Source organism: Phyllobates terribilis, unplaced genomic scaffold (assembly GCF_046119375.1).
Source record: "Phyllobates terribilis strain yellow unplaced genomic scaffold, ASM4611937v1 Scaffold_35__1_contigs__length_13245226, whole genome shotgun sequence".
Taxonomy (NCBI): Eukaryota; Metazoa; Chordata; class Amphibia; order Anura; family Dendrobatidae; genus Phyllobates; species Phyllobates terribilis.
In genome coordinates, this window is record NW_027362795.1 from 5,143,470 (window position 1) to 5,152,919 (window position 9,450).

The 9,450-nt window shown below is 43.9% G+C and overlaps 1 pseudogene; it reads right to left on the reverse strand.

The window, feature by feature from the left end:
* The window catches only part of LOC141182609 (uncharacterized), a 272,324-nt pseudogene extending 263,354 nt beyond the window's left edge, over positions 1-8,970 (reverse strand).
* Positions 8,971-9,450: the final 480 nt, after the last annotated feature.

Genomic DNA, 9,450 nt, shown 5'->3' on the forward strand with positions numbered 1-9,450 from the left:
AGAAACTACCGAACCAGAGACGGAAGAGGAGGCGTCAGAAGCCTCGCTAGTCTGTGGGTTAGATGATAATGAGGGAGTGCGAGCTCTATTGCTGCCTGAAGGTACAGACTTTTTCCACATGTAGATTCTCCCTGAGGCAAGATCCCTCTGGTCTCTCATCAATTTTCTGGCATGGTTTGTCTGGATGTCTTTAACCCATAGATCCATGGATTTATCCATTTGTGTATCAATGATATTCATCTGATCCACCGAAAAATCCACCTTAGCCTTCACATAAATTGTCTCAAGGGTTTTGTCAATCTCACTGATTGATTTAAGATTCAGTTGTATCAACAGTTGCATGAACCTTTTAGACGTCTCATTGCATACCTGCTCCCAATCCCTGATGAACTCCTCATCTTCCACCAGAAATGATGGTATAACCCGTACCCTTAGGCCCCTAGGGATCAATTGTTTCAATATATAGTTTTCTAAAAAGGCTTTGTTCCACCATAAACGTGTTCTTTTTAGTAGTAAGCCCCTAATTATGCTTGAAACTGAATCAACCTGTGAACCACTGGAATCCATTGCCGTAGCACCACTGTTGCCAAACACTTCATTAATTTGTCCTTGCCAGGAAAGTTCCCTGGCTTTAAGGTCCATATCCAGAGTAGATGTAACCTGTGCAGAACACAGTAAGATTAAGGAAGGCAAAAAACACTGAACTAAGAAGCACGGGACACAGACCATACTATCACCTGTAGATTGGCCTGGTCTAACCTATATCGAGTGCTTTAATGTATGGACCAATAGGGAATGGCAGACCATTCGGTAACAAACATAAGATAAACGAGAACCACCGAATGATAGGTCCAATAGGGCAAAGGATACATAAAAGACTTTTATTATCGTAACGGCAACACGTGGCACTACATGCAAAAGGAAAAACCGCATTGCAGTGACCAAACACAAACAGAAATCATATAATGGAAGTTACATAGTGAGCTGCATTAACACATATAGATAGTAGTACAACAGGTATACATATCAGACAAATGTTAAAGCTCCATTTGGCATATGGTGAATACCACCTAGGAGACCAGGAACAGAGACAGACATCAAGCCATCTCATAAATATAAAGGTACCATGTGCACCATCATTGTGACCATATCCATATCAAATGCATCTAGACGGTCAATACTAAATGAATAGGTGACAGCATATAGTCAGTAAAAGAGAAAATAGTATACCTGTGTCTTTCGTCAGGGGGTACCGTCCAACTGAACCACCAGCTGGGTGCACGTGTTTCCACGCGATTGCACCTTGAGGTCACATTAATTATGTATGCCCCGGATTCCATTGGTCACACTTACCTTTATATACGCGGTGGTTCAGTTGGACGGTACCCCCTGACGAAGGACTTGCTGTCCGAAACGCGCGTCGGGGTTTGCCGCATGTGACATCCACATAAGCTGCTGTAGACACAGGTATACTATTTTCTCTTTTACTGACTATATGCTGTCACCTATTCATTTAGTATTGACCGTCTAGATGCATTTGATATGGATATGGTCACAATGATGGTGCACATGGTACCTTTATATTTATGAGATGGCTTGATGTCTGTCTCTGTTCCTGGTCTCCTAGGTGGTATTCACCATATGCCAAATGGAGCTTTAACATTTGTCTGATATGTATACCTGTTGTACTACTATCTATATGTGTTAATGCAGCTCACTATGTAACTTCCATTATATGATTTCTGTTTGTGTTTGGTCACTGCAATGCGGTTTTTCCTTTTGCATGCAGTGCCACGTGTTGCCGTTACGATAATAAAAGTCTTATATGTATCCTTTGCCCTATTGGACCTATCATTCGGTGGTTCTCGTTTATCTTATGTTTGTTACCGAATGGTCTGCCATTCCCTATTGGTCCATACATTAAAGCACTCGATATAGGTTAGACCAGGCCAATCTACAGGTGATAGTATGGTCTGTGTCCCGTGCTTCTTAGTTCAGTGTTTTTTGCCTTCCTTAATCTTACTGTGTTCTGCACAGGTTACATCTACTCTGGATATGGACCTTAAAGCCAGGGAACTTTCCTGGCAAGGACAAATTAATGAAGTGTTTGGCAACAGTGGTGCTACGGCAATGGATTCCAGTGGTTCACAGGTTGATTCAGTTTCAAGCATAATTAGGGGCTTACTACTAAAAAGAACACGTTTATGGTGGAACAAAGCCTATTTAGAAAACTATATATTGAAACAATTGATCCCTAGGGGCCTAAGGGTACGGGTTATACCATCATTTCTGGTGGAAGATGAGGAGTTCATCAGGGATTGGGAGCAGGTATGCAATGAGACGTCTAAAAGGTTCATGCAACTGTTGATACAACTGAATCTTAAATCAATCAGTGAGATTGACAAAACCCTTGAGACAATTTATGTGAAGGCTAAGGTGGATTTTTCGGTGGATCAGATGAATATCATTGATACACAAATGGATAAATCCATGGATCTATGGGTTAAAGACATCCAGACAAACCATGCCAGAAAATTGATGAGAGACTAGAGGGATCTTGCCTCAGGGAGAATCTACATGTGGAAAAAGTCTGTACCTTCAGGCAGCAATAGAGCTCGCACTCCCTCATTATCATCTAACCCACAGACTAGCGAGGCTTCTGACGCCTCCTCTTCCGTCTCTGGTTCGGTAGTTTCTACTCCTAAACGGAAACGTGAACTACGGTTTCCTCCCAACAAGCGCAATTATACCTACGCACCAGAGGCGAGAGACAATTTAAAGGTAATCAATTTAAGTGCTCATTCTTTTTCTGAGATGGAGTTGTCAATATTAAAGAAAGGTCTAATGTTTTGCCCTACGGCTCAATTTGATAGATTTTCAGCCATCAAAGACTTGCACCTCTTTGCAAGGAAATTATTATTTAAACGACACTTCCATGATGAAACTACATCTCGCTTATTCCCCACAGAGACGGAACAGGAGGCGCTAGCTGATCTTGAAGTACTGGCGGAGGAACATAACGATCAAATAGAGGGTAAGATCCCTCCATCTATCAAACCACGCTCTCAGAAATTTCCTCCTCTGTCCACTTGCTCAACCATTGAGGTATTTGTCAAAATGGTGAGCAAGGACTTTGAAAATATTCCCCGATATCCAACACGGGATAACTTAACGAGAGATGAGAGACAATGTCTCCAGAAATTGCGGAAATATTCTGACGTCGTATTTAAACCAGCAGATAAGGGTAGGAATGTGGTGATCTGGCCCAAATCTATGTATGAGGAAGAAGCGTTCCGTCAACTTAAAAATCCGGAATGCTATAAAAAGTTGACCTTTAACCCCTTGGGTAAATATCAAAAGGAATTAGGTTCCATCTTACAATCTGCCAGAGATACTGGTGCTATCTCCAAGGAACTATACTTAGCATTACAGGTCAGTGAACCTGTCATTCCCACCCTATATCTTCTACCTAAGATACACAAAAATTGTCAGACCCCACCGGGAAGGCCAATAGTATCAGGGAGGGGTAATTATCTGGAAAATGTTAACCGCTTCATTGATGCTGAACTCCAGCCCCTGGTGGAGCTGTTACCTTCATTTACGAAGGATACCTCAGAATTTTTAAAGAAAATTGATGGACTCCACATAGGCATAGATACCATATTGGTGACATGCGATGTGGAGTCGCTGTATACCAACATCCGTCACGTTGATGGTATTCAGGCTACCCAATTCTTTGTTCAGTCCTCTTCTAAGACATTGAATATGGTGAACTTTATCAGCCAACTACTTGAGTTCACCCTATCGCATAATTTTTTTCTATTTAAGGAATCCTTCTACCTGCAGCTCCAGGGCACCGCCATGGGGGCATCTTTTGCTCCGGCGTATGCCAATCTGTTCCTGGGGCTGTGGGAGAGGGATCTATTTTTGTCAGATCTGTATCCTTCGATTGACCGCGTCCTTTTTTGGACGCGGTACATCGATGATATTTTCTTGATCTGGCAGGGTACTGATATAGAATTACACCATTTTATGGATAGCCTGAATCAAAATCATTTGAATATTCATTTAACATACCAGAGTGATAGGAGCTCTATAGAGTTTCTGGACGTTAAAATCTACAGGGACTACCAAAATTGCCTGCAATCTTCCCTGTTCCGTAAAGATACAGCAGTGAATTCTTTACTGCTGGCGTCTTCATCACATCCCCCTCCAATGATCCGGTCGATACCGGTGGGCCAATTTCTCAGATTGAGAAGGATATGCTCTAACGATGTTGACTTTTTACAACAGGCTGATATATTGAAAATAAAATTCCTGGAAAGAGGGTACAGCCGTCGTTCTATCAAAAGGGCTTTTAATAGTGCCAGACACACCTCTAGGCATTCGGCCTTATATGCAAAGAATACGAAGGTGTCTGACAAGACTGTCAGATTTATTACTCAACATCATGGACAGATCAATCTGATGCGTCACTTCTTGGATAAATCATGGCCCATTCTACTATCAGATCCAATTTTAGCTAAATATTTAAGTCCAAAACCAAACATCACTTTTCGCAGATCACGGAATTTACGTGATGAACTAGTAAAAAGTCATTATATAAATATATCTACATCATTTCTATCTAGAGCTAAAGTACACAACGGCTGCCGTCCCTGTGGGAAGTGTGTAGCCTGTCCCAATGTGGGGAGATCGGATAGATTTCACAGCTCAGATGGACTTACTGAATATAACATTCAACATCATATTACATGTTCTTCCACGGCTGTGGTATATTATGCTACATGCCCATGCTCACTGATCTATGTGGGGCTAACAACCCGCCAATTAAAGGTAAGGGTACGTGAACATGTTCTTGGTATTGCTGCAGCAAAGGAAATTAATGATCTGTCCCTCTTGAAGACATTACCAAGACATTTCAAGCAGTTTCATGAATGTGATGCTTCATTGCTTAAGGTCATTGGCATCGATTTGATTCCATCAAACATTAGAGGGGGAAAAATCAGTAAGTTGCTGGCCCAGCTTGAAACTCGCTGGATCTGGACACTCAAAACAGTATGTCCATACGGGTTAAATGAAAACATTAGCTATGTCCCATTCCTGTGATCCACATAGTCCTTGAACCTATGTCGTGTTTTTGTTTTTAATGTATGTTTTTATGAGGTTTTAACTTTCTTCTTTTTATACTTTCCTTATTTAGCGTACCACTGATGTGATCTTTGCTGTTATCATCAGACTGGGGCCTCGCATATCATGGTGGACTATGGATTGAAAACTGGATATTGCCACAGTGTTTTATTTCCATCTATTTATGTATTTTTGCATATATATTTATTTATTTATATATTATTAATTTTTTTTCCCCCTTTCTCTTCTTGTCCTTTCTTCTTTCTGTCTTCTTGTTCTCTCCCCTTTCCCCCCTTCTTTCTTTCTTGGTTTCCTCCCCCTTTCCTCTCCCCCCCCCCTTTCCTGCCCTTCTTCTTCCTTCCCTTCTTGTCCTCTTTCTTTTCTTTCTTGTTCTTTCTCTTTTTTCCTTTTTCTCTTTTCCTTTTGTTCTTTTACATCACATTCATTCATCTATGTCGTCCGGTACATGCATTATTATTTTTTGCAAAATATGACATACCACCATTGTGTATAGATGTATAACACTTTTTAATTTTTATGATCTGAGCATATGATATGTATTTATTTATTATATTATATGTATTTATTTACTGTATTTATATATTGATATTACTATATATTTATTCTTATGATGTATCTTGTTTTTTCATGTTGTATGTATCACGTATTATTCGACTGTGGTGTGTGGTTCCTTGTTTATTGACACATCTAATACTGATGTGTATATCATTGATTATCTATACCATCTGTATATTATGATAGATGGTATTGACGGCTTTGTAGATGTTTTTTATCCTGCAATAGCATGGCACTTCGCAGCAGGATTAGATCAGGCATTTTTCGTGATTGTTCTTCTTCTCTTTTCTTTTGGTTTCTCTCCCCCCTCACTCTTTCCTTGTCCATCTTCACTCCTATCCCTTTTTCTCTTTGTTTCACATTCCCCCTTAATTTCTATTGTGTATTCTTATTATCTTTTCTATTTTCTTTATGGATTCTCTATACCCCATGATTGCGATGTAAATGGTCTCATGTTCCCCTTCCATTCTTAATTCGCTGAGTATACAATACGATAATTTCTATGTGAAGCGTGCCGGTTACTGTGTGTATCCGGTTACTATGGGGACCTGGTTGGCGTGGCGCGCATGCTCAGTCCGTGTTCCGGGGAGCTGTGATGCGTGCGTCTCTATGTGTCAGGTGACTCGGGTCTTTTGACCCGACGTCAGCTGATGCATGACGCGGCGCTCGCGGCTTCCGGTTCCTCCGGGCTGCGCATGCGCACATTACGAACGCCTCTTGCTACATTCACCAGCATAACAGCTGGGTGCACGTGTTTCCACGCGATTGCACCTTGAGGTCACATTAATTATGTATGCCCCGGATTCCATTGGTCACACTTACCTTTATATACGCGGTGGTTCAGTTGGACGGTACCCCCTGACGAAGGACTTGCTGTCCGAAACGCGCGTCGGGGTTTGCCGCATGTGCCATCCACATAAGCTGCTGTAGACACAGGTATACTATTTTCTCTTTTACTGACTATATGCTGTCACCTATTCATTTAGTATTGACCGTCTAGATGCATTTGATATGGATATGGTCACAATGATGGTGCACATGGTACCTTTATATTTATGAGATGGCTTGATGTCTGTCTCTGTTCCTGGTCTCCTAGGTGGTATTCACCATATGCCAAATGGAGCTTTAACATTTGTCTGATATGTATACCTGTTGTACTACTATCTATATGTGTTAATGCAGCTCACTATGTAACTTCCATTATATGATTTCTGTTTGTGTTTGGTCACTGCAATGCGGTTTTTCCTTTTGCATGTAGTGCCACGTGTTGCCGTTACGATAATAAAAGTCTTTTATGTATCCTTTGCCCTATTGGACCTATCATTCGGTGGTTCTCGTTTATCTTATCCTGCATAAGGGGCATAATGGGGGCATTACACTGTGTGGAGGCATCATACATCCTGCATAAGGGGCATTACACTGTGTGGGGGTGTCATACATACTGCATAAGGGGCATAATGGGGGCATTACACTGTGTGGGGGCATCATACATACTGCATAAGGGGCATAATGGGGGCATTACACTGTGTGGGGGCATCATACATACTGTATAAGGGGCATAATGGGGGCATTACACTGTGGGGGGCATCATACATACTACATAAGGGGCATTACACTGTGGGGGCATCATACATACTGCGTAATGGGCATAATGGGGGCATTACACTGTGTTGGGGCATCATACATCCTGCATAAGGGGCATAATGGGGGCATTACACTGTGTGGAGGCATCATACATCCTGCATAAGGGGCATAATGGGGGCATTACACTGTGTGGGGGCATCATACATACTGCATAAGGGGAATAATGGGGGCATCATACATACTGCATAAGGGGCATAATGGGGGCATTACACTGTGTGGGGGCATCATACATACTGCATAAGGGGCATAATGGGGGCATTACACTGTGGGGGGGCATCATACATACTGCATAAGTGGCATAATGGGGGCATTACACATACTGTATAAGGGGCATGATGGGGGCATTACACTGTGAGGAGCATCATACATACTACATAAGGCGCATAATGGGGGCATTACACTGTGGGGGCATGATACATACTGCGTAATGGGCATAATGGGGGCATTACACTGTGTTGGGGCATCATACATCTTGCATAAGGGGCATAATGGGGGCATTACACTGTGTGGGGGGCATCATACATACTGTATAAGAGGCATAATGGGGGCATTACACTGTGGGGGCATCATACATCCTGCATAAGGGGCATAATGGGGGCATTACACTGTGTGGGGGCATCATACATACTGCATAAGGGGCATAATGGGGGCATTACACTGTGTGGGGGATCATACCTACTGCATAAGGGGCATAATGGGGGCATTACACTGTGTGGGGGGGCATCATACATACTGTATAAGAGGCATAATGGGGGCATTACACTGTGTGGGGGGCATCATACATACTGTATAAGAGGCATAATGGGGGCATTACACTGTGGGGGCATCATACATACTACATAAGGGGCATAATGGGGGCATTACACTGTGTGGGGGCATCATACCTACTGCATAAGGGGCATAATGGGGGCATTACACTGTGTGGGGGGCATCATACATACTGCATAAGGGGCATAATGGGGGCATTACACTGTGTGGGGGGCATCATACATCCTGTATAAGAGGCATAATGGGGGCATTACACTGTGTGGGGGCATCATACATACTGTATAAGAGGCATAATGGGGGCATTACACTGTGGGGGGCATCATACATACTGCATAAGGGGCATAATGGGGGCATTACACTGTGTGGGGGCATCATATATACTGCATAAGGGGCATAATGGGGGCATTACACTGTGTGGGGGCATCATACATCCTGCATAAGGGGCATAATGGGGGCATTACACTGTGTGGGGGCATCATACATCCTGCATAAGGGGCATAATGGGGGCATTACACTGTGTGGGGGGATCATACATACTGTATAAGGGGCATAATGGGGGCATTACACTGTGGGGCAGTAAAGGGGTCCTGTACTATGAGAACAATACGTTTCCTCCCTTCCTGTCTCCATAGTAGGGTCGTATGTATCTATTACAGGAAACAGAACAAAAACCTTATGATTCTTATAAAGGGGCAACACAAGACCCCAAAAGAGTCTCCGTGCTGAAGGGGTTAATGCCCCCTGCGCCCAGTAATGGGGTCTCCACATACCTCCACCTGCAGAGCCGCCACCACATATATGGCTGCTCTGTGCGCACAGGAGCTGTGATGAGGTCACAGGAGGGGAGGAGTCAGGGGTCACATGATCAGGGGCCTCAGTGGATGCAGGACTCTGCTGTGCTGGTTGTCATGGTGCTGGATGAGCTGAAGTTTATGTGTGGGGTCAGGAGGGGTTTACAGTGTGGATGTAGCAGAGCCGCGTGTGTACGAGGTGTACGGAGCAGAGCCGCGTGTGTACGAGGTGTACGGAGCGGAGCCGCGTGTGTACGAGGTGTACGGAGCGGAGCCGCGTGTGTACGAGGTGTACGGAGCAGAGCCGCGCGTGTACGAGGTGTACGGAGCGGAGCCGCGTGTGTACGAGGTGTACGGAGCGGAGCCGCGTGTGTACGAGGTGTACGGAGCAGAGCCGCATGTGTACGAGGTGTACGGAGCAGAGCCGCATGTGTACGAGGTGTACGGAGCGGAGCCGCGTGTGTACGAGGTGTACGGAGCGGAGCCGCGTGTGTACGAGGTGTACGGAGCGGAGCCGCGTGTGTACGAGGTGTACGGAGCG